Here is a 24,705-nt window from a genome sequence, read left to right on the forward strand (position 1 = left end):
AAATAATGAAAATCAGGCTTTTCCTTTCATGTAATGTATGCCCAATACTCTCTTGGTTTTCAGAAGTTGTTTCAGATCTAAAAATGGCTTTTATAAGAAATCATACTGTATTTATGATTTTGTTTTTCTTCTCAAGTTTGAAGACATAGAATTTTGATGTTGATTTGAGTAGTATCTTTTCTCATGAAGTAAAAACTAGTGCAAAGAAGAATTTCTAAAATTTTAATCTTATAAGATTTTTAATTGTACCTCTGACTTTAGTAAAAGAATGCTCTAAGAATAATGTAACCAAAACAAAAGCAAAAACAACAACAACAACAAATCAATCACATATACTCTCCACATCCCAAAAGGATCTCATGTGTCTTCTCATTGAAAATAAATCCCAGATTTATAAAAGGTAATGATAAAAGTTTCCACAGGTCGACCCAGTTTTAGGTCCTTAATTGCTTGATTTTCCTATAATAATACTTTGCTAATGTGAAGTTGAAATACCTGAAAAATCCTCAAAACTACGAGAAAATATGTCAGAACAGTCTTGCTTTAAAATGATATTAGAAAGATATAGCAAGTAAATACTTAAGTAAAGATGCAAAGTCAATACATTTATTCTTCCTGAAAGATTGAAGGCAGGATTCTTCCTTGCCTACATTTTGTTCTTTATTTTTATCTTAGGAAAAATTTTTTCACCAACATATTAACTTCTTCTATATTGTACAGAATCATATTATATGACAAAAGTAGTATATCCTTCAAAGATAACAAATCTCTCTATATTAAAATGTATACTATGTTGATTTTTCTTTACTTTCATCAAAATCACTTAATATGACTACAAATTGCTAACAAAACATTGAAAAACTGAAAGAATTTAAATGTAATTTCCAGTTAAATTATTTTGTCTTTTGTGTGGATGAGACAACAAAGGTGAATTATTTAGAATATACTAAATTTTGTCAGGAATTTTCTAAAGTTGAGAAAACTTATCAGTTTGCACTGTCTTCAACTACTAAAATTTCTTCTGTTTAGTTGACTAACATTTCCTCTATGTAGCATGATAACCAAAAGTGAATTGTATCCAAACATTTTTTAAAAGCTTCGTTACTCATTTTACAAAGAACTGGGAGGGAAGGAAACCTTTACTAGAAAAAGAGTTGATAAGTATTGTAAGTCAGACTAAACAAAGGATATGTTCTTTGAATTTGAATGACAGCTTGGTTTGAAATTAATAAAGCTGTTATTGTTTAAAATGCATTTCTGAACATGTACAGAAAGAATCATGGTCACTTAAAAATGTTCTGTGCTTGAGCTGAATGAATAATCTCAGAATAGTTATGGAATGACAGAATTTGATTTTTCACTATTTGTTGAGAAGCTTGCTTAAATTTTTCCTTTACTACATACAGTGTAGCAGTTATTAATGTATCTGTTTTTGTATAATATGGCTAACAGAAACAATCAAGATGAAACATCTCTATTTTTTTTCCTATTAAATTTTCCTTAGATATCAACCTTTTGAGAATTATGTCTTAAGACTGGAATGTTGTAGGTAAATGCATACTATCATTAGTTGAATACTGTGTACATGTAAATTGTACATTGCTTACCAGTATTTTCAGAGATAGAATATAATAAAACAGATAAAATATCAAAATTAAGTGGAATAAAATTAGAATTTTCTTTGATGATTCAGAAGCATTTCATCATTTTAACTTGCTTTGTGTATTGTTATATATTGGTCTAACATTAGATTATGAAGGAATTCTGTTTGATAAAAGTAAGAGTTTGTTCTGTAATACCTTGAAATAAATCAAGCCACTAGTAATATTAAATAGTTTCTAATTGGAAATGTAAAAAAATCATAACTTATTAAGATTTTTGTTTTGCAGTCAATAGGGATAAATTATACTTATTATTATAAGCTCTTTTCATAAATATAAGTCAGTTTGGTATTTTTAAAGCATAATTTAGGAGCCTCTGTTCATCTGCTTTCTGGCTTTGGCTGAAGTGTGAAGTCTCCGAAGTTAAAATTTAGTATAAGAAGAAAGCTCCATATCTTTATGGACAAATTCAATTTACTACCATATGCAGTGAAACAGTCAGATCACTTTGCTGTTTGCATTGTTGTAACAAAGGGAAAGTAAACTTTTGAACTAGATTGCCTTGAGTGGGAGCACTGTCTTGTCACTGGTAGTTTTCCACTGGGAGATGAGCAACCTCTGGACATTGCCACCTTCTACTTCTGTGTTTATTGCATAACAACTTGGGAAGAGATGGCAAAAATTCAAGATCTTTTCAAGGCAAAGTCTCTTTGAAATCTGTTTCCCTCTGTTGACATGAAGGTGGAAATCGCATCCAATCCTCCTCTAAGTACAGTTGCATGAGTCTCCCACAAATGGGGCATCCCTCTGGCTTGGATTTTCTCCAGCCGACATGACTGTCTGACATGGAGACACTTCCTTGCTGATTCAGAACTTCTGAAATGTGACCTTGAAGCTCTTCATACTGTAGTATGGAGTCTACAGATAGGCTTTTAGTTTTTGAAACTAAAACTAGTGTTTAGTGTTGCCTTCTTGAGATGCGTATTTAGTAAGCAAATAGTCACAGGTATTTGAACAAAAGCTATACATTTTGGAGGAGGAAGAATATTTGATACTTACTATTTTTAAATTCATTTAAAGAGTTTTTTTATTGAGAAAAAAATAGGGATGTTTTATCTTGTTTCTTTTTAAATAATAAAAAAAAATGAGTCTCTTGCCCAGTCCTGGGGTAGTTGCTTCCAAGAAAAATAAGACAGTCTTAAAGTTGAATTTTGCCCCTCAGTCAGCTAGAAGTGGATGCCTCATTTTGGAGTTCAGGAAGAGTGTAGGTTTGTGGGGAGTTGTCTCTTGGAAATATAACAAGGAAACATTGAATCCTAGGACACTTTTTGCAGATTCTATACTGAGAACTTATGAAGCATTCTAAGTATCACTAACTAGAGCTTTCTTACCTAGAATGACATGGACTTCTCCTACTTTTCTTTTTTGCAAAATTTGTCAGATGCTTGTATTGTTTTTTGAGGTGCTTTTGCATGTAGTTTGGCAAACTCTCTGGGAACTATTAAGACCATATATTGGGTAAATGTCAAATGGTTTGTCACCTTATATCCTTTCTGGAATAAAAATGGAATTAAATAAATAATTGAATAAGTTAAATAAAGTGTATCTATTAGCTGGCAATATAATTATCTTGCATTTAAGACATTATTTTATGTTTATATAAATTCTATATTTGAGAGATCATAAGTATTTGCCTTTCTCTAACACATTTCATTTTAGCATAAGGCCCTCAAGTCCACCCATGTTGTCCCAAATGGCAGGATTTTGTTCTTTCTGTGGCTGAATAATATGCTATTCTATGTATGTACCACATACATATCACAATTTCTTTATTCATTTACCCATCGATGGACACTTATGTTGTTTTTGTATCTTAGCTATTGTAAATAACGTTGCATTGAACATAGGAGTGTGTATATTTTGAATTTGTGTTTTCATTTTCTCAGACATAGAATCAGTGGATCATATCATAGTTGTATTTTTAATTTTTCAGGTGACTTCCATTCTCTTTTCCTTAGTGGCTGCCCAGTTTACATTCCCACCCTTTTCTGCATATCCTCTCCAACGCTTGCCTTCTCTTTTTGATAATAGCCATTCTAACAAATTCAAGGTGATATCTCGTTGTGGTTTTGATTTGCATTTCCCTGGTGGCTAATGATACAGAGCATATTTTTATGTATCTGTGTATATCTCCTTTAGAAAACATCTATTCAGGAATTTTGCCCATGTTTAAACCAGCTTCTTTGATTCTTTTGCTATTGAGTTGTATGATTTATTTATATATTTTGGATATTATACCCTTGTCTGATATATTATTTATAAATAGTTTCCCCCATTCAGTTCAGTTCAGTTCAGTCGCTCAGTCGTGTCCGACTCTCTGTGACCCCATGAATCACAGCACGCCAGGCCTCCCTGTCCATCACCAACTCCCGGAGTTCACCAAACTCATGTCCACAGAGTCGGTGATGCCATCCAGCCATCTCATTCTCTGTCGTCCCCTTCTCCTCCCGCCCCCAACCTTTCCCAGCATCAGAGTCTTTTCCAGTGAGTCAACTTGTCGCATGAGGTGGCCAAAGTATTGCAGTTTCAGCTTTAACATCAGTCCTTCCAATGAACACCCAGGATCGATCTCCTTTAGAATGGACTGGTTGGATCTCCTTGCAGTCCAAGGGACTCTCAAGAGTCTTCCATTCAGTAGGCTGCTTTTCATTCTGTTGATGGTTTCCTTTGTTCTGCAGAGCTTTTTAGTTTGATGTCGTCCCACTTGTTTATTCTTTTGTTGTTGTTGCTTTTGGTGTCAGATTTTAAAATCACTACCAGGGCCAACATCAAGGAGTTTACTGAGTTTATTCTAGAAGTCTTATGGTTTCAGGTTTTACATTCAGAACTTTAATCCATTGAGTTAGTTTTTGAGTACAATCAGATAGTGGTCTAGTTTCATTCTTTAGCACCCAGCTGTCCAAATTTTCCAGTATCGTTTATTAAAGAGACTGTCCTTTACCCATTGTATATTTTTGGCTCCGCTGTTAAAAATTCAGTTTAGTTCAGTAGCTCAGTCGTGTCCGACTCTTTGCAACCCCATGGACTGCAGCACGCCAGGCCTCTCTGTCCATCACCAGCTCCCGGAGTTTACTCAAACTTGTGTCCATTGAGTCGGTGATGCTATCCAACCATCTCATCGTCTTTCATCCCCTTCTCCCACCTTCAATCTTTCTGAGCATTAGTGTCTTTTCAAATGAGTCAGTTCTTTGCATCAGGTGGCCAAAGTATTGGAGTTTGAGCTTCAGCATCAGTCCTTCCAGTGAATATTCAGGACTCATTTCCTTTAGGATTGACTGGTTTGATCTTTAGTACAACAGACTCTCAAGAGTCTTTTCCAACACCACAGTTCAAAAGCATCAATTCTTTGGTGCTAGCTTTCTTTCTGGTCCAACTCTCACATCCATACGTGACTACTGGAAAAGCCATAGCTTTGACAAGATGGACCTTTGTTGGCAAAGTAATGTCTCTGCTTTTTAATATGCTGTCTAGGTTGGTCATAACTTTTCTACTAAGAAGCAAACATCTTTTAATTTCATGGCTGCAGTCACCATCTGCAATGATTTTGGAGCCCCCCAAAATAAAATCTGTCACTGTTTCCATTGCTTCCCCATCTATTTGCTATGAAGTGAAAGTTATGACCAACCTTGATAGTATATTAAAAAGCAGAGACATTACTTTGCCAACCAAGGGCCGTCTAGTCAAGGCAATGGTTTTTCCCGTGGTCATGTATGGATGTGAGAGTTGGACTGTGAAGAAGGCTGATCGCTGAAGAAGCGATGCTTTTGAACTGTGGTGTTGGAGAAGACTCTTGAGAGTCCCTTATACTGCAAGGAGATCCAACCAGTCCATTCTAAGGGAGATCAATCCTGGATGTTCATTGGAGGGACTGATGCTAAAGCTGAAACTGCAATCCTTTGGCCACCTCATGCGACGATTTGACTTACTGGAAAAGACTCTGATGCTGGGAAAGGTTGGGGGCGGGAGGAGAAGGGGACGACGGAGAATGAGATGGCTGGATGGCATCACCGACTCTGTGGACATGAGTTTGAGTGTACTCTGGGAGTTGGTGATGGACAGGGAGGCCTGGCGTGCTGTGATTCATGGGGTCGTGGAGAGTCGGACACAGCTGAGCGACTGAACTGAACTGAACTGATGGGACCAGATGCCATGATCTTAGTTTTCTGAATGTTGACTTTTAAGCCAAATTTTTCACTCTCTTTCACTTTCATCAAGAGGCTCTTTAGTTCTTCTTAGCTTTCTGCCGTAAGGGTGGTGTCATCTGCTTATCTGAGGTTATTGATATTTCTCCCGACAATCTTGATTCCAACTAGTGCTTCATCTAGCCCAGTATTTCTCATGATGTACTCTGCATATAACTTAAATAAGCAGGGTGACAATATACAGCCTTGATGTGCTCCTTTCCCGATTTGGAACCAGTCTGTTGTTCCATATCCAGTTCTGTTGCTTCTTGACCTGCATACAGATTTCTCAGGAGGCAAGTCAGGTGGTCTGGTATTCCCATCTCTTTCAGAATTTTCCACAGTGTTGTGATCCACAAAATCAAAAGCTTTGGCATAGTCAATAAAGCAGAAATAGATATTTTTTTGGAACTCTCTTGCATTTTTAATGATCCGACGGATGTTGGCAATTTGATCTCTGGTTCCACTCCCTTTTCTAAATTCATCTTGAACATCTGGAAGTTCTCAGTTCATGTATCCTTGAAGCCTGGCTTGGAGAATGTTGAGCATTTCTTTGCTAGCGTGTGAGATGAGTGCAGCTGTGCGGTAGTTTCAGCATTCTTTGGCATTGCCTTTCTTTGGGATTGGAATGAAAACTGACCTTTTCCAGTCCTGTGGCCACTGCTGAGTTTTCCAAATTTGCTGGCATATTGAGTGCAGCACTTTCACAGCATCATCCTTCAGGATTTGAAATAGCTCAACTGGTATTCCATCACCTCCAGTAGCTTTGTTCATAGTGATGCTTCCTAAGGCCCACTTGACTTCACATTCCAGGTGAGTGATCACACCATCGTGATTATCTAGGTCGTGAAGATCTTTTCTGTAAAGTTCTTCTGTGTATTCTTGCCACTTCTTAATATCTTCCGTTTCTCTTAGGTCCATACCTTTTGTGCCCTTTATTGTGCTCATCTTTGCATGAAATGTTCCCTGGGTATCTCTAATCTTCTTGAAGATATCTCTAGTCTTTCACATTCTATTGTTTTCCTCTATTTGCATTGATCACTGAGGAAGGCTTTCTTATCCCTCTTGCTATTCTCTGGAACTCTGCATTTAAATCGGTATATCTTTCCTTTTCTCATTTGCCTTTCACTGCTCTGTTTTCACAGCTATTTGTAAGGCCTCCTCAGACAACCATTTTGCCTTTCTGCATATCTTTTTCTTGGGGATGGTCTTGATCCCTACCTCCTGTACATTGTCATGAACCTCCGTACATAGTTCATCAGGCACTCTGTTTATCATATCTAATCCCTTGAATCTATATGTCACTTTCACTGTATAATCATAAGGGATTTGATTTAGGTCATGTATGAGATGGCTGGATGGCATCACCAACTCGATGGACATGAGTTTGAGTGAACTCCGGGAGTTGGTGATGGACAGGGAGGCCTGGCGTGCTGTGATTCATGTTGTCACAAAGAGTCGGACACAGCTGAGCGACTGAACTGAACTGAACTGAACTGATGAATGGTCTAGTTGTTTTCCCTGCTTTCTTCCATTTCAGTCTGAATTTGGCAGTGAAGAGTTCATGATCTGAGCCACAGTGAGTTCCTGGTCTTGTTTTTGCTGACTGTGTAGAGCTTCTCCATCTTTGGCTGCAAAGAATTTAATCAGGTTCATTTCCGTATTGACCATCTGGTGATGTCCATGTGTAGAGGCTTCTCTTGTGTTGTTGGAAGAGGGTGTGTGCTATGACCAGTGTGTTCTCTTGGCAAATCTCTATTAGCTTTTGCCCTGCTTCATTCTGTACTCCAAAGCCAAATTTTCCTGTTACTCCAGGTATTTTTTGACTTCCTACTTTTGCCTTCCAGTTCCCTATAATGAAAAGGACATCTTTTTTGGGTGTTAGTTCTAAAAGGTCTTGTAGGTCTTCACAGAACCGTTCAAATTCAGCTTCTTCAGCATTCCTGATTGGGACATAGATTTAGATTTCTGTGATACTGAATGGTTTGCCTTGGAAACAAACAAGCAGAGATCATTCTGTCATTTTTGAGATTTCATCCAAGTACTGCATTTTGGACACTTTTAGTTGACTATGATGGCTATTCCATTTCTTCTAAGGGATTCTTGCCCACAGAAGTAGATGTAATGGTCATCTGAGTTAAATTCACCCGTCCAGTCATTTTAGTTTGCTGATTCCTAAAATGTCGACGTTCACTCTTGCCATCTCCTGTTTGACTGCTTCCAATTTACCTTGATTCATGGACCTAACGTTCCGGGTTCCTATGCAATATTGTTCTTGACACTCTTGGGCTATACTTCCATCACCAGTCACATCCACAACTGGGTGTTGTTTTTGCTTTGGCTCCATCTCTTCATTCTTTCTGGAGTTATTTCTCCACTGATCTCCAGTAGCATATTGGGCACCTACCAACCTGGGGAATTCATCTTTCAGTGTCCTATCTTTTTGCCTTTTATACTGTTAAACATTAATTTATCATATATGTTTAGGTTTATTTCTGGGCTCTCTATTCTGTTCCACTGATCTATAGGTCTGTGTTATGCCAATACCACACTCTTTATTACTGTAGCTTTGAAATCAGAGTAAGATGCCTCGATTTGTTCTTCTTTCTTTATACTGCTTTGCCTCTTTGGGATTTGTTTTTCTTCTACTGAAATTGTATAACTGCATGTTCTATTTTTGTGAAAAATGCCATTGAAATTTTGATAGGGATTGCATTGAATATATGTATTGCTTTGGGTGGTATGGGCATTTTAACTACATTAATTATTATAATCACTGAGCACAGAGCATCGTGCCATTAATGTGTGTCTTCTTTAGTTTCTTTGATTAATGTTTTGTAGTTTTCAATATAGAGTTCTTTCAATTCTTCTGTTAAATCTATTCCTAGATATTTTATTCTTTTTGATGTAATTATAAATGTGATTATTTTTTCTTAATTTCTTTTTCAGGTCATTATTAATATGTATAGAAATGCAACAATTTTTTGAGTATTAGTTTTATGTCCTGTAACTTTACCAAATCCATTTGTTAGTTCTAAGATTTTTCTGATGGGATTTTAGGGTTTTCAATATAAAATATTATGCTGTCTGTAAATAGTACCAGTTTTGCTTCTTGCTTTCCAATTTAGATGCCTTTTATTTCTTTTTTCTTCTTCTTTTTCTAATTGCTCTGGCAAGGACTTCCCATTACTATGATGAATAAAACTGGAACCAGTGGGTATCCTTATCTAGTTCATAATCTTAGAGGAAAAAATTTCAGCTTTTCCACTGGGCGTGGTATTAGCTGCAGGATTATCATATATGGCCTTTATTATGTTGAAGTACATTTTCTCTGTATGCACTTTGTTTAGAATTTTTATCATGAATGCATGTTGAATTTTGTCAGATACTTTTTTTGCATCTATCAGTTCAGTTCAGTTCAGTCGCTTAGTCGTGTCCGACTTTCCGCGACCCCATGGACCACAGCACGCCAGGCCTCCCTGTCCATCACCAACTCCCAGAGTTCACTCAAACTCATGTCCCTCGAGTCGGCGATGCCATCCAGCCATCTCATTCTCTGTCGTCCCCGTCTCCGCCTACTCCCAATCCCTCCTAGCATCAGACTCTTCCAGTGAGTCAACTCGTCACATGAGGTGGCCAAAGTATTGGAGTTTCAGCTTTAGCATCAGACCTTCCAATGAACACCCAGGACTGATCTCCTTTAGAATGGATTGGTTGGATCTCCTTGCAGTCCAGTCTATAGAGATGACCCATTAATTTTTCTCCTTCCTTTTGTGATGTGGTATATCACATTGATTTGTGGTTATTGAATGATCCTTGTATCACCTGAATTAATCCTACTTGATCATGGTGTAAAATTTTAATGTGGTGTTGAGTTTGTTTTGCTAATATTTTGTTGAGGATTTTTAAAATCTATGTACATTAGGTATATTGGTGTATAATTTTTTTATTGTTGTAATGACATCTTCTACTTTTGGTACCATGGTATTACTTACCTCATGCATTTATACATACTTTTGATTTTTGGGAAGAGTTGGAGAAGGATTGTATTGATTCTTTTTTGAATTCTTGGTAGATTAACTGTGTTCAGGTGGGAATAGCTGATCATGATAGATTTGGTTTTCTACAGATTCTATTCTGGTGTCTTAGTTGGGCACTGCCAAAGAAAGTACTTTGTGATTTGGGGTTGCACTTGAAATCTACATCTGTAAAGTTTTCTACTGTTCATCTAGGTCTGCACGCACATGGTGGATGCTAGGTAGACCTTGTGTCTTGCACCTCATCACCTTGTACCTCATGGCTGGCTGTTTGTTCCAATGTTGTGTGGATTTGCAGGAAGAGCTGACAGTTCTGCCCGTCCTCATTTTCCAATCTAGATTCTTGTAGACATCTCCTGACAAAGGTACTTAATGATTTCTATTTTGGAAATTTCTAAACAATAAAATACATATCCAAAAAAATTTCACTGACGTGGTCTAGTCCTGAATTTTTGTTTTTTGAGGGGTTTTGGATTAATGATTAAATATCCTTACTAGTAATTGGTCTGTTCAGAATTTCTATTTCATCATGATTCACTCTTGGTAGGTTGTATGTTTCTAGGAATTTATCCATTTCTTCTAAATTGTTCATTCCATAGAGTATAATTATTCATTGTAATGTCCTATGATACTTTGTATTTGTGTGGTATCAGTTGTAACATCTCTTCTTTCATTTCTGACTTTATTTATTTAAGGCATGTATCTTTTTTTTTCTTGGTGAGTCTAGATAAAGGTTTGTCAATTTTGTTGATCTTTTAAAGAACTGGCTCTTAATTTCATTGGTATTTTCTATTGTCATTTTACTTTCTATTTCATTTATTCCTATTCTAGTCTTTGTTTTTTCTTCCTTCTACTAACTTTGGGCTTCATTTGTTGTTTTTTCTAGTTCCTTGAGGTGTGTATTTAGGTTATTTATTTTAGATTTTCCTTATTTCTTGAGTTAGACGTTTGTCACAATAACTTTCCTCTTCAGTTCAGTTCAGTCTCTCAGTCGCGTCTGACTCTTTGCGACCCCATGAATCACAGCACGCCAGGCCTCCCTGTCCATCACCAACTCCCGGAGTTCACGCAAACTCATGTCCATTGAGTCGGTGATGCCATCCAGCCATCTCATTCTCTGTCATCCCCGTCGCCTCCAGCCCCCAATCCCTCCCAGCATCAGAGTCTTTTCCAGTGAGTCAACTCTTCGCATGAGGTAGCCAAAGTATTGGAGCTTCAGCTTCAGCATCTTAGAATTGCTTTTGTTGCAACCCATAAAGTTTGGTATGTTTAATTTCCATTTTCATTTGTCTAAAGGTGTTTTTTCTTGTTTGGTTTTTCCTTTGGTCTACAGTAGTATCTATTGACTTTAATAATATGCTAGTTTTGCATTTAAGAAATTTTTAAATCAAATAATTTTTGAGGTTCATCTCTCCCGTACTTGACTTTATTGATACTGAGATTGAAGTTGCCAAAGGGTTGTCATGAAACTAATGAAAGCAACCAAATAATTATCAAGAAAACTAGCATCTGCAGTTGTAGTTATCATCTACAGGGATCCCTAAGGCCTATATTTGACTTCTCACTTTGTTTCTGTTGAAATTTAGCATTTGGAACAAACAATACTCTCTTAATAGTTACAGAAATAATGCACCATTTTTCTTTGCTGTTTGCATATGATGGCAGAAATATTACCATAGGTCCTAAATAACCTCAGAGCATGTTTTATTTTAGAATATCATTCATGTTTAAGATCAAAGAAAGGGAAATATTTAATCTGATTTTTTAATAATAGTCCATTCACTTCTCAGTTTATAAGTTCATACCCACTCATTCTTATATCCTTATTTATCGTATCCACCAGAATCAAGTTGTTGTTGTTTTTTTAATGGGGGTGGGGAATGCACTATTTCATGATACATAGCTGCTGCTGCTGCTAAGTTGTTTCAGTCGTGTCCAACTCTGTGTGACCCCATAGAGGGCAGCCCACCAGGCTCCCCCGTCCCTGGGATTTCTCCAGGCAAGAACACTGGAGTGGGTTGCCATTTCCTTCTCCAATGCATGAAAGTGAAAAGTGAAAGTGAAGTAACTCAGTCGTGTCCGACTCTTCGAGACCCCATGGACTGCTGCCTACCAGGCTTTTCTGTCCATGGGATTTGCTAGGCAAGAATACATAGAAGTAATTCCAAACTTCAGCTCTTGACAATATGCAACAGACTATAAACAGCCTTTCTATTCATAAAAGTATAAGTAGAAAGACAATAAAAGGGTTGGTTAACTGTAGTAAAACCTCACATTATAGGTAAAGCTTTTAAGTAATTTGAGAATGAGGTATATGGGAATCAGTGTGAAAATCAAAGGAGTTTTTCCTAACAGGTTTTGTTTCAGAGGAGTTTTTCTTCTTTGCTGCTGCTACTGCTAAGTCACTTCAGTCGTGTCCGACTCTGTGTGACCCCATAGATGGAAGCCCACCAGGCTCCCCTGTCCCTGGGATTCTCCAGGCAAGAACACTGGAGTGGGTTGCCATTTCCTTCTCCAATGTGTAAAAATGGAAAGTGAAAAGTGAAAGTAAAGTCACTCAGCCGCGTCCGACCCCTAGCGACCCCACGGACTGCAGCCTACCAGGCTCCTCCACCCATGGGATTTTCTAGGCAAGAGCACTGGAGTGGCTTGCCATTGCCTTCTCCATTTTCTTCTTTATCCTTTAACTTTTTGAAGGCATCACATTCAGTAAATTTCTTAAATGTTCAAACTTAGGACAGAGCTCAAGAGCAGAGGAGGGGTGGATGGGAAATGTGTTTTGTTAACAGATTAATTTTAAAAGGTCTGAAAGCGCAATAGTCTTTAGCTGCTGATTTTGACAGTTTGCATTATGGGTGTGTGCATGCATGCTCAGTCACTTCAGTCACGTCTGACTCTTTGCAACCCTATGGACTGTAGCCTACCAGGCTCTTTTATCTATGGGATTCTCCAGGCAAGAATACTGGGGTGGGTTGCCATGCCCTCCTCCAGGGGATCTTCCACACCCAGGGTTCGAACCCCTGTCTCTTGTGTCTCCTACATTAGCAGGTGGGTTCTTTACCTCTGGTGCTACCTGGGAAGCCCAAGCATTATGGATACTCTTGTATAACCCAGTCCTCAAAAGTTGACCCACATAGAGTTGGCTCCATGCCTAGCCTCTGCAATAGGTCCAGTCTGATTACTTGCAATATTAATTTTGGAGGAAAAAGACAATTTAGAAATATTTTATTAGGACATGAAATCAGATTTATCTATATTGTCCCAATTATCTGCCCTGTTAGGCTACAGATACTACTACTTGAATGGTACCTGGTTGCTGATTTAAGATTTAATTATTACATTCCAGGAGACAGGGTGTGGATGGATTAAACTCTATGTGAGTAGAGATAGCCATTTGTCCTGCACCATTCCACAGCAAGAACAATAAACAGCCTTGAAAGAGCTGTCTAGATTTTTAGCCTCAGAAATTTAATGGACATCTGTTTTGTACATGGCACTAGACTAGATGCTGTGGAAGTTTCAGAAGTGATTTACATATGAACCTTGCTCTCTCAAAAGTTTCTGTCCATAAGTACATAAATATTTTATACATATTGCGAAAACTAGTATCAGTGCTACAACTCATGTGTTATGGAGTTTGAAGTTTGAGTTACTATTTCCACCATTGTAAGGAGTGTATTCCCTGGTGACTCAGACGTTAAAGAATCCGACTGCAATACAGGATACCCAGGTCGGATCCCTGGGTTGGAAAGATCCCCTGGAGAAGGGAATGGCTACTCAAGTATTCTTTTCTGGCAAATTCCATGGTCAGAGGAGCCTGGCAGACTGTGGTCCATGGGGTCACAGAGGAGCCTGGCAGGCTACAGTCCATGCAGTCGCAGAGTCACTTTTCTGAAGTGTGTCTGAAGTGAAAAGTCATAGTCAATTAATGGAATTAATTAATTAATTAATCCAAATTTCCCCTGGATCAAGGCTCCAAGTTTTACAGTGGCCACAAGGGCCATGAGGAGCATGACCGTATCAGCCCCCTTCTCTGTAACTTAGCACAGTGAATCACACTCATGCCAGTTGTAAGCATTAAATGGGAGAGTTTATCTGGCAAGTAGCAGGTGCTTGGTGAAAGGGAGGACTTTTTCATCCTACTTTCTCTCCAGCTGGGTTTGTCAAGAAGACTTTCTGCCGAAAGTATCATTTGATGTGAATCCCAGTAAAAATGTGTTAAATTGTTAGACTGTACTTCCCTAAAGACTTCAGATGACATAAAGTTATAGATCAAGATAAGATGCATAAGAATAGAATATTAGAGATTATATCAAAGAGACAAAAGAAACATATTTTCAAGTCTCAAGGCAGAATAAAAGTATGATTCTATAGTCAGTTTTTTCCTTAAGCCTTTTGGCATGACAGAAAATGTGGAATGAAATTTTGTTACATAGTTTTTCAAGGTGAGGTGAGAAAGGGTACAAATGTATCTTTCAAGATTACTCTCCCACTGGCAACACTTTGTATCTTAGTCTTTTACATTCACTTGTATAAATATTTTCCTACTTGCCTTTCCATACAAGCTACCAGCTCTCTCCATTGAAGCTTTTCTCTATCCCTTACTCTTCCTGGTCCTTTCAGTGTAACGCCCTTATTCTGTTAACTCCTTTCTGGACACTTATTTCTTACTTAAAAAAATTAGGTCTTTTGGCCCTCATTCAGACACCCCCTTTCAACCAAGTGACCCATCTTGCTCTTCTTTTTCATGACATAATATGAAAGTTTAAAATTTCTACTTATTTTCTCCTACAATTGGACTTCTGTCCCTACTTGAAATTATTCTCATTAAATTCACTTTTTGTGACCTGAATCCAGTGTGGTTCCTTTCCATTCTATTCCTGTTTCTGTATTATTGAACATTTGATTTAATTGATGATGTGCTACTGAAAAATTTTTCCCTTGGTTTAATTTTAAAAAGAATTTTAGTTCACCAAGAACACTTAACATGTGGTCTGCCCTCTTAAGAAATTTTTAATTGATTCTAGAAACAGTATTGTAAAACACATTCCTAGAGTGTGTTCATCTTAGCTGAAACTTTTTGCCTGTTGATTAGTAACTCCCTATTTCCTCTTTGCCCCAGCCCCTAGCAACCACCATTCCACTCTGATTCGATGACACTGACTGTTGTAGATTCCTCTTGTAGGTGTTTTTCTATGACTAGTTTATTTTACTTAGCAACACGTCTTCAAGGTTCATTCATGTTGTTGCATACTGCAAAATTTCCTTTTCTTTATTTTTTTTTTTAAAAAGGTTAAACAGTATTTGCTGTATGTATATAACATATGGACTTCCCTTGTAACTAAGTTGGTAAAGAGTCTGCCAGCAATGCAGGAGACCCAGGTTTCATTCCTGGATCGGGAAGATCCCTTGGAGAGGGAAATGGCAAGCCACTCCAGTATTCTTGCCTGGAAAATCTCATGGACAGAGGAGCCTGGCAGTCTACAATCTATGGGGTCTCAAGAGTCAGACATGACTGAGTGACTAACCATGCATATACCATATATTTTTGTCCATTCATCTGTTGATGGGCATTTAAGTTGTTTCCACATCTTGGCTGTTATAAACATGAGAGTGTGGGTATCTTTTTGAGATCCTGATTTCAATTCTTCTCAATACATACCTAGACCTGGGATTGCTAGATTATGTGGTAATTCTGCTTTGAATTTTTTGAGGAATACTCATATTGTATTTCATAATGGCTGTACCATTTTGCATTCACACCTGCATTCACCCATGTGCAAGGATTCCAGTTTCTCCACAGCACTTACTGTCATTTTTATTTTTTGATTATGTGTGTTCTTAGTTGCTCAGTCATGTCCCACTCTTTGCAACCCTATGGAATGTAGCCTGCCAGGCTCCTCTGTCCATGGGATTCTCCAGGCAAGAATAGTGGAGTGGGTTCTCATGCCTTCCTGCAGGGGATCTTCCTAACCAAGGGACTGAACCCAGGTCTCCTGCACTGCAGACAGATTCTTTACCATCTGAGCCACCATCCTGAAGAATGTGAAGTGAGATCTTATTTTGATTTGGATTTGAAATTCACAACAGTTGGTGATATTGAGCCTTTTTTCGTATGCCTATTGGGCATTTGTATATCTTCTTTGAATAAAAGGCTATTCAAGTCCTTAGCTCATTTTAAATCAGGTTATTAGTTGTCTTTTTTGTTTGTTTGTTTTGGTGTTATGCTGTGTATGAGTTAGTTGCTCAGTTGTGTCTGACTCTCTTGCGACCCTGTGGACTATACCCACCATATCTGTTCATGGGATTCTTCAGTTAAGAATACTGGAGTGGATAGCCGTTCCCTTCTGGGGATCTTCCCTACCCAGGGATTGAGCCCAGGTCTCCTTCATTGCAGACAGATTCTTTACTGTCTGAGCCATCAGGGAAGCCCTAGTCTTTGTTTTGTTTTGCTGTTATGCTGTAGGAGTTCCTTATATATTTGGAGATTAACCCTTTGTCAGATCTATGGTTTGTAATTGTTTTCTCTCATTCTGCAGGCTGCCTTTTCCCTATTGTTTCCTTTGCTGTGCAGAAGTCTTTTGGTTTGATACAGTCTCGTTTGTTTATTTTTGCTTTTGTTGCCTGTGCTCTTGAAAATAGGGCCTTTTCCTGGTAATCCAGGAACCATAATGTTTTCTTTTAGTTACTGATTAACAGATTTCTGTGTTTAGTTCTCTGTTTTCAATCCCCACTGTGACTTTTAAGTTCCTTCACCTTTCATTATTCTTAGATACATGCCTTTGGAACAGGTCTCTCTCCTAATGTTTTAAGTGCCCAACTTCTTGTTGGACATTTTAGACTTTTTGGACCCTGTGTCCCCTGCGTAACAACTCCAAAGTTCAATTCCTTTTCTTTTCTGCCAGACTTCATCTTCACAAGGGCCACTGGAATCTCCACAGACACCCTTGGCTAGAATCGTCCATAAGTTCTGTCTCACGATCCTTTCTCATCCTCTGCATATCCATTTGCTCCTTATATACTCATATTCTAGGTCATGACTTTAAATGCTGTAAATGCAAGTATATCAGATTCCTTTCCTTTCCCTTTCATCCACGTGATTTGCCCTTTGTCTTCCAGGACTGCCGTATCCACCCTAGGAATTCTTGTTTATCCTTTATGTCTGCACCATTCCACGTCTTATTGGATTGTCCCAGGCAGAGTGGGGCTTCCCTACCTGTATTATGATTGTTGCTTTATGTTTTATCTGTATTTTTTTACCCCCCTGAAACTGCTGACATTTTTTAATGAGTAATTTAATACTATAATTCAGTATATTTATTTGTTTGACACATGCTTGGAAATGTGACTCCAAAAAGCAGGTTGTTGGTGCTTATCCATGACTAGCCCAATTCTTTACTTTATGTATGAAGACAGTGCAGAGAGGTTAAGTGATTTTCCCAAGGTCCCAATTAGTTATTGGCAAATTAACTCATTTTTTTCATGGGTCAAAACCTTAAATCAGTAGTAATTCCACTGCATTATTGGCACATTTGTTCTTGCCTCTCTTTCCTTACCCCCGATAGATAATACAGTTTTTGTGGTTCATTGCTTTGTGAATGGCCTTGACTAGGCTTGGTCTAAGTATTGGTGAGTATGCCATGAAGAGAAAGAAAGGAAAAATCTTTGTATTGAGATGACTTGGCAGGACAGTCTGAGTCCCCTGGCATTCACAGAGAGAACCACACTTGAGTCCCTGGTGGCAGTTTCAACAGCTGTATCTGCCAAGACAAAGGGCAGTGGGCAGGTGGTAAGGAAATGGTGGAGGGGACTCTTGAGTAATCCTTGCCTCAGTGGGAATGAGCTTGGGGAGAGATGTCAGCTGAGTTTCTGAGGTGTGGGATCAGAGCATTGGTGAAGGAGGAGGCTTCATTGCCAGGTTAGTATAGCTGCCGGACCTCAGTGCCTCCGTTGTGTTTTCCTTCCTTCTTGTGAAGTTCATGTGCTTTACCTTTGTTTGTATAGGTCAGAGACCCACTTGGTACACAGTCATAGCTGTAATTTAAACCTAAAAACTACTTTCCTTTCACAAAGCTGTGACAGAAAGAACTAGTTCTTAGGCTGTGGTTAATTATTCAAGCTTTTGTTTTTTCCCAGCTCCTCGCTTTATAATTGCATAGAATGATCTTGTAGTATATGAAACAATATCATCGTAAGGTAACATAGAGTCCAAGTGAAAATATATTGATGTAGGCACTTAATTTATGTACTTCCTGTGTGACATTCATGGTAAAGAACCTGGCTGCCAGTGCAGGAGACCATAAGAGATGCAGGTTCAGTCCCTGGGTTGGGGAGATCTGTTGGAGGAGGACATGGCAACCCACTGCAGTATTCTTGCCTGGAGAATCCCATGGGCAGAGGAGCCTGGTGGGCTGTAGTCCATAGGGTTGCAAAGAGTTGGACATGACTTAGCTTGCATTCATGCACTTACTCTATACTGCACCTATTTCCAGAAGACTTTGAAGAGGCCTTCCACCTAAATCGGAGAAGGCAATGGCAAGCCACTCCAGTACTCTTGCCTAGAAAATCCCATGGATGGAGGAGCCTGGTAGGCTGCAGTTTGTGGGGTCGCTAAGGGTCGTCCACCTAAATAAGTTGCAGGTTGTCAAATTTTGGAAAGCATGTTTCACTTTGTTTGCTGAGTGTCTAGGTTCCCCACAGGGAGGGCTAGAGTCCCTGTGTGAAGCGCAGTCTCCCTCGTGACTCACCTAGATTAGGCTGTGGCTCAGCCTTCTGCCCCTAGCAGTTTGGTGATGGACCTTTCAATAAGGTATCTCAGATTCCTTTTATTATATAGCGACCACCTGCATCTGAAGTTTCCTCTCAATTAAAATTCTTTTCCCTCTCCGTATTTACAAGGTCGGCTTTTACAGCATATGGCTACAATTTAATAATGCAAAGCATTTTCCTCCTCACAGCTGGAAAGCTGAGATTGTTCAGTATCACAGAGAGAGTGGACTTGCTCCAGGCTAGTTAAAATCACTGAACTCTGCAGAAGCTAAGCTTGCTGCATGGATCGTCCTATACAAAGGCACCCAGGGGACCCCAACTTGCATATGAGAGCATCATGCTTGGAAAAGGGATCAATTCTGTATATTGCCAAGCAGAATAAAATACTAAGTGTGTGTGTGTATATGTATATGGCTATATATATGTATATGTATATACATACCCCCCCCTAGATTTTAATCTGTTTCTAACTCATAAGATTGAAGAATGTGTTTTCAAGTTATTAGGCAAATCAACTAAAACCTCATTTCTTTTCTGTAACTATCAAAAAGTATCAAAGTATCAAGTAACTTATGCAAATACTTTTGTGTGGTAATTTGACTCTTATTGGCTTTTATTGGGTTGTCCAAAAAATTCATTCAGGCTTTTCCATACAGTGTCGCGGAAAAACTTGAGCAAACTTTTTGGCCAACCCAATACATAATATCATTAGTGGTTGACAAATTTAACAAAAAAATTAGATTTTGTTTTTCAAAACTGTTATTAATTATTAATCTTTTTGGGTCTTTTAACTTCTGTACTGGTCTTCAAGGACCTTGCACTCTTTTCATTTTCTTTTATGTAGAATTAGGGACACATTCCTGTTTGCACTGATATTTCCAACTCTTGATTCTAATAGATACAGCCCCTTCCTCACCCCTACTCCTTACCTAAGGACATGCATTTCCGCAATGCATTCAGGAGGAAGAACACAGAAAAACCACTTGACTTTCAGATTTGATCTTATCATCATTAAAGTCATCACATACACTTGTTAATGAGGTGAAATAAGCAATGATATGATATATATTTTAAAATATATACATCATAGGTTCCACAGATATAATGTGTCTGGAATAGACAAATCCGTAAAGGCAGGGGTTTAGAAGTATTGAGGGAAATGGGCACATAATTGATATTGGGTATCATGTTTCCTTTTAAGGTGATGAAAATGACTTGGAATTAGATAGATATACTCTGAATATACGGCAAACTACTAAATTGTATACTTTAAAAGGGTATGTGATTATATCTCAGTAAAGCTGCAATTTTTGTGTCCTTTTTAAGTATGAGCCATTAGGAGAAAAAGGTCTGGAACTTGAAGCTATGATAGAGACTTGGGTAGGGGGATGTGTTGTAATCTGGGGGTTCGGGATCTCAGGAAATCCAGGATGAGAAGCCCCAGGAAAGTCTGGCACAAGGAAGTCACGTGGCAAATGGTATGAGCTTCATTTTATCTCAGTAGAGCCCCTGACTCTGGTGAGGTGCCAGTGATGAGTGACATGATGTACTGGCTCCATTGTTTATTTTGTGGCACTTTTGTAGGTATAGCAGATTTTTAGTTTCAAAGTTTAGTATTTTGGATTCCAGTCATTTTCTGAATTGAATTCTTCCAAACTGAACAATGTTTTCTAAATAAGTAAGCAAGGAATAAATGATCCTCTTTATTAAAATAATAAAGTATTCTGCTTGTTGTTGGTCACTCGCCAAGTTGTGTCCAGCTCTTTATGACCCCAAGGACTGCAGCATTCTAGGCTTCCCTGTCCCTCACCATTTCCTGGAGTTTGCCCAAGTTCATGTCCATTGCATCGGTGATGCCACTGAACCATCTCACCCTCTGTTCCTCTCTTCTTCTTTTGCCTTCAATCTTTTCCAGCATCAGGGTCTTTTCCAATGAGTCGGTTGTTTGCATCAGGTGGCCAAAGTATTGGAGCTTCAGCTTCAGCATCAGTCCTTCCAATGAGTATTCAGGGTTGATTTCCCTTAAGATTGACTTGTTTGATTTCCTTGCTGTCAAAGGAACTCTCAAGAGTTTTCTCCAGCACCATAGTTAAAAAGCATCAATTCTTCGACTCATTGCCTTCTTTATGGTCCAGTTCTCACAACTGTATGTGAATACTAAAAAGATCATAGGCTTGACTATATATGGACCTTTGTCGGCAAAGTGATGTCTTTGTTTTTTAACACACTATGTAAGTTTGTCATAGCTTTCCTGCCAACGTCTTCTGGTTTCACAGCTGCATTCACCATCCACAGTGAGTTTGGAGCCCAAGAAGAGGAAATCTGTCACTGCTTCCACCATTTTCCCTTCTATTTGCCATGAAGTGATGGGGCCAGGTGCCATGATGTTAGTTTTTTTAATATTGAGTTTTGAGCCAACTTTTTCACTCCCCTCCTTCACCCTCATCATGAGGTTCTTTAATTCCTCTTTGCTTTCTGCCATTAGAACAGAATCATTTGTGTATTTGAGGTTGTTTCTGTTTCTCCTGGCAATCTTGATTTCAGCTTGTAATTCATCCAGCCCAGCAGTTCTCATGATGTACTCTGCATGGAAGTTAAATAAGCAGGGTAACAATAAACAGCCTTGTCATGCTCCTTTCTCAATCCTGAACCACTCAGTTGTTCATACAGGGTTCTAACTGTTGCTTCTTGACCTGCATTCAAGTTTCTCAGGAAACAGGTAAGATGGCCTGGTATTTCCATCTCTTTAAGAGTTTTCCACAGTTTGTTATGATCCACATAGTCAAAGACTTTAGCATAGTCAGTGAAACAAAGGTAGATGTTTTTCTGGAATTCCCTTGCTTTCTCTGTGATCTAGCAAATGTTGGTAATTTGATCTCTGGTTCCTCTGCCTTTTCTGAACCCAGCTTGGACATCTGTAAGTTCTCAGTTCATGTAATGCTGAAGCCTAGCATGCAAATTTTGAGCATAACCTTACCAGCATGGGAGATAAGTGCAGTTGTCTGGTGGTTTGAACATTCTTCAGTACTGCCCTTCTTGGGAATTGCAATGAGGATTGACCTTTACCAGTCCTGTGGCTGCTGCTGAGTTTTCCAAATTTGCTGACATATTAGCAGATAGCATTCTGCTATTTTATATTTAATTTGTCCCTAGTCGACATCTGGAAATAACCCATTGCTTTACCTAGTGTTGACTGGTGAACAGTGGACTATCCATGAATTTTTGCACGTAGAAAGAGAAGCAGAGAGACGAGGAAAGACCATTGATGGGGTTACTCTTATAACAGTTGAGGAAGGCAAAATATTTTTTTAAGTTCTGAATCTTAATGTGTTATTTTAGAAAATGTTGACACTCTGTTCTTTTAACTAGAGCACCTAGATTTTTAAAATAATTTTCCTGATCTCTGTAACTGGTATTTTTGCCTTGGGTCTTAGTCCCTGTGATATGTTCTGTAACGAGCCCTGGTGTTCTCCAGAATGTGAGCATCTGATTATTTCTTTCTCCTCCCCTGTCTGTGTTAAAGGTTCCCACTCTGGGCTGAACCTGATCTTTCCACGGCATCTAACGCAGCCCAGAATGGTGTGTGTCCTCTGCGTGCCCTTTCATCGCCCACGTGGACCTTGCGCCCAACCTTTGCGTTCACCATGTGCTTCTCCTTTGTCTTTGTGGTGTTTTATGCCTGTCCTCCCTTGATGCCTCACCAGCGAAACTTCTCCAGACACTCTCTGCAGTACAGTTTACAATAATGACACCTTTATCACAGTGTACTTGTCTTTTTCACTTAGTAAATTCTGAACACCTTCAAGTGAAGACTGTTTAATTCCATTTGTCAACCCAGCATTTAAGGCAGTGCCTGGCCAGAGACAGTGTTCAGCAGTGTTCAAGATTTATGCAGTTAGAGGCTTCGACCAACAATAGCTTAAATACATTTTAACCTGTTCTTGAGGTTGCATTCCCCAGAATCTGACCTAAGTCAGGAAAAGCAGAGTGTTTCACACAGACAGTCATGGTGAGCTTCTTCTGCCCTGGAGGTAAACTACATGCTAGATTGACTGACTGACTGAGAGATGTTCTGAATTCCTAACTTGTGTAGCATGTCTGATGGTAAATTTTGTAGGGATGTATCAGACAGAGAGTTATAGTGTTCTAATATCATTACTAATATCATTCAGGACACCAGTCTCAGATGGATTCAGTTTTTCTCTTCTTCCAAACTAATGAGAAGGTCTATATGCTATTTCATGCTTTTTTTGGTATAAATATCAAAATGTTCCTAGAGTTTATATGATCATGAATGTGTAAGCAGGTAAGGTAGCTTTCTAGAAGTTGTGAAAATTGCAGGACTAATGGGAATCATTATCTTCAAAAATTTTCCTGACTACATTGACTATTCCTTATTCATTTGTGATTCTTTTGGAAATATTACTTTCTAAAAATTTCAACTCCATTGTTTGTAGATTAAAGAAGTAACTTATTTATGTTTTATTAATGTATCAGTTCAGTTCAGTTCAGTCGCTCAGTCGTGTCCGACTCTTTGCGACCCCATGAATCACAGCACCCCAGGCCTCCCTGTCCATCACCAACTCCCGGAGTTCACTCAAACTCATGTCCATCCAGGTGGTGATGCCATCCAGCCATCTCATTCTCTGTTGTCCCCATCTCCTCCCACCCCCAATTCTTCCTAGCATCAGAGTCTTTTCCAGTGAGTCAACTCGACGCATGAGGTGGCCGAAGTATTGGAGTTTCAGCTTTAGCATCAGTCCTTCCAGTGAACACCCATGATTGATCTCCTTTAGAATGGACTGGTTGGATCTCCTTACAGTCCAAGGGACTCTCAAGAGTCTTCTCCAGCTATAATTGACATATAATAAATTGCATATCTACCTATTATGTAAACATATATCGGTGTATATAAAAATGAAGAGAATAAATACTTATCAGAGATCCAAAGCCATGTATTTATGTGTGTGTTTCTGCTCTGTATCATTGATCTATCTTTTGTCAAGACCAAATGTTTTCTTTTTTTTTTTTGTAAATTTATAATAAGATTTTTAAATTATCTTTTCATCCTCCGGAGAAGGCAATGGCACCTCACTCCAGTGCTGTTGCCTGGAAAATCCCATGGATGGAGGAGCCTGGTAGGCTGCAGTCCAAGCGGTCACTAAGAGTCGGACATGACTGAGCAGCTTCCCTTTCACTTTTCACTTTCATGCATTGGAGAAGGGAACGGCAACCTACTCCAGCTGGAGAATCCCAGGGATGGGGGAGCCTGGTGGACTTCCGTCTATGGGGTTGCACAGAGTCGGACATGACTGAAGCAACTTAGCAGCAGTAGCCTCTATATTTTCATGTAAACAGAATCAACTTGTCAAATTCTAACAACAACAAAAAAAAGCCAGCTAGAATTTTGACTGAGAGTAGTGAGACTTCATGCTAAGTCTTTTTAGACATATAGCAAAATAATGATCATTAGCTATCTAACATAAAGTCTACCCTTCTGGCTTAATTTCTCATTCAGATTATCCCACAATTCACTAAAACTTCCATGAGGCTATATAAAGCCTTGAAAAGTTTTTTCTAAGCACACAAAAACTGAGGCTGAAGGACAGAATGTTGGAGGCTTACCCTGTAACTACATGACTAGCATAGTTAGAGTGAACCTGAAAAGTGAAGTTTTTCATATCTTTTAATTCATGAAAGATAGACGTTTGATTCCTTGAGAAATTGCAGACATTTAAGTTTGATTCTATTGCATTACCATCCCCTAGGTTCAGAGCATTTTTTCTCTATCAGCTTAAAAGACTATAAACCCAAAGAACACAGGGTTAAGAAATGAGGTATAGAAAGGGAGTGAAGAGTATAGGAAAGCATCTAGCAGTCTGATTACTTTCCTAACAAGAATCCTTCAAAAATTATCCACTCTGTGCTAGAGTCTAACTCCTTCATACAACAGAAAAGGCCCTTTGTAAACTTGTTCCCATCTGTCCTTCCAGAACCATGCATTGCAGAAAGTGAGGGTTTTCATGTACTACTAGGTAGGATCTTCCATATCTAGAG

General features: G+C 38.7%; 1 protein-coding gene across 6 annotated transcripts in view; it reads left to right on the forward strand.

The window, feature by feature from the left end:
* NFIB (nuclear factor I B) overlaps nucleotides 1-24,705 on the forward strand; it is a 261,129-nt gene that overhangs the window by 147,008 nt on the left and 89,416 nt on the right. The gene's annotated exons all lie outside the window — the stretch shown is intronic.

The sequence above is a fragment of the Moschus berezovskii genome, chromosome 7 (genome assembly GCF_049115385.1).
Source record: "Moschus berezovskii isolate FMDL1 chromosome 7, NW_MosBer_1.0, whole genome shotgun sequence".
NCBI lineage: Eukaryota > Metazoa > Chordata > Mammalia > Artiodactyla > Moschidae > Moschus > Moschus berezovskii.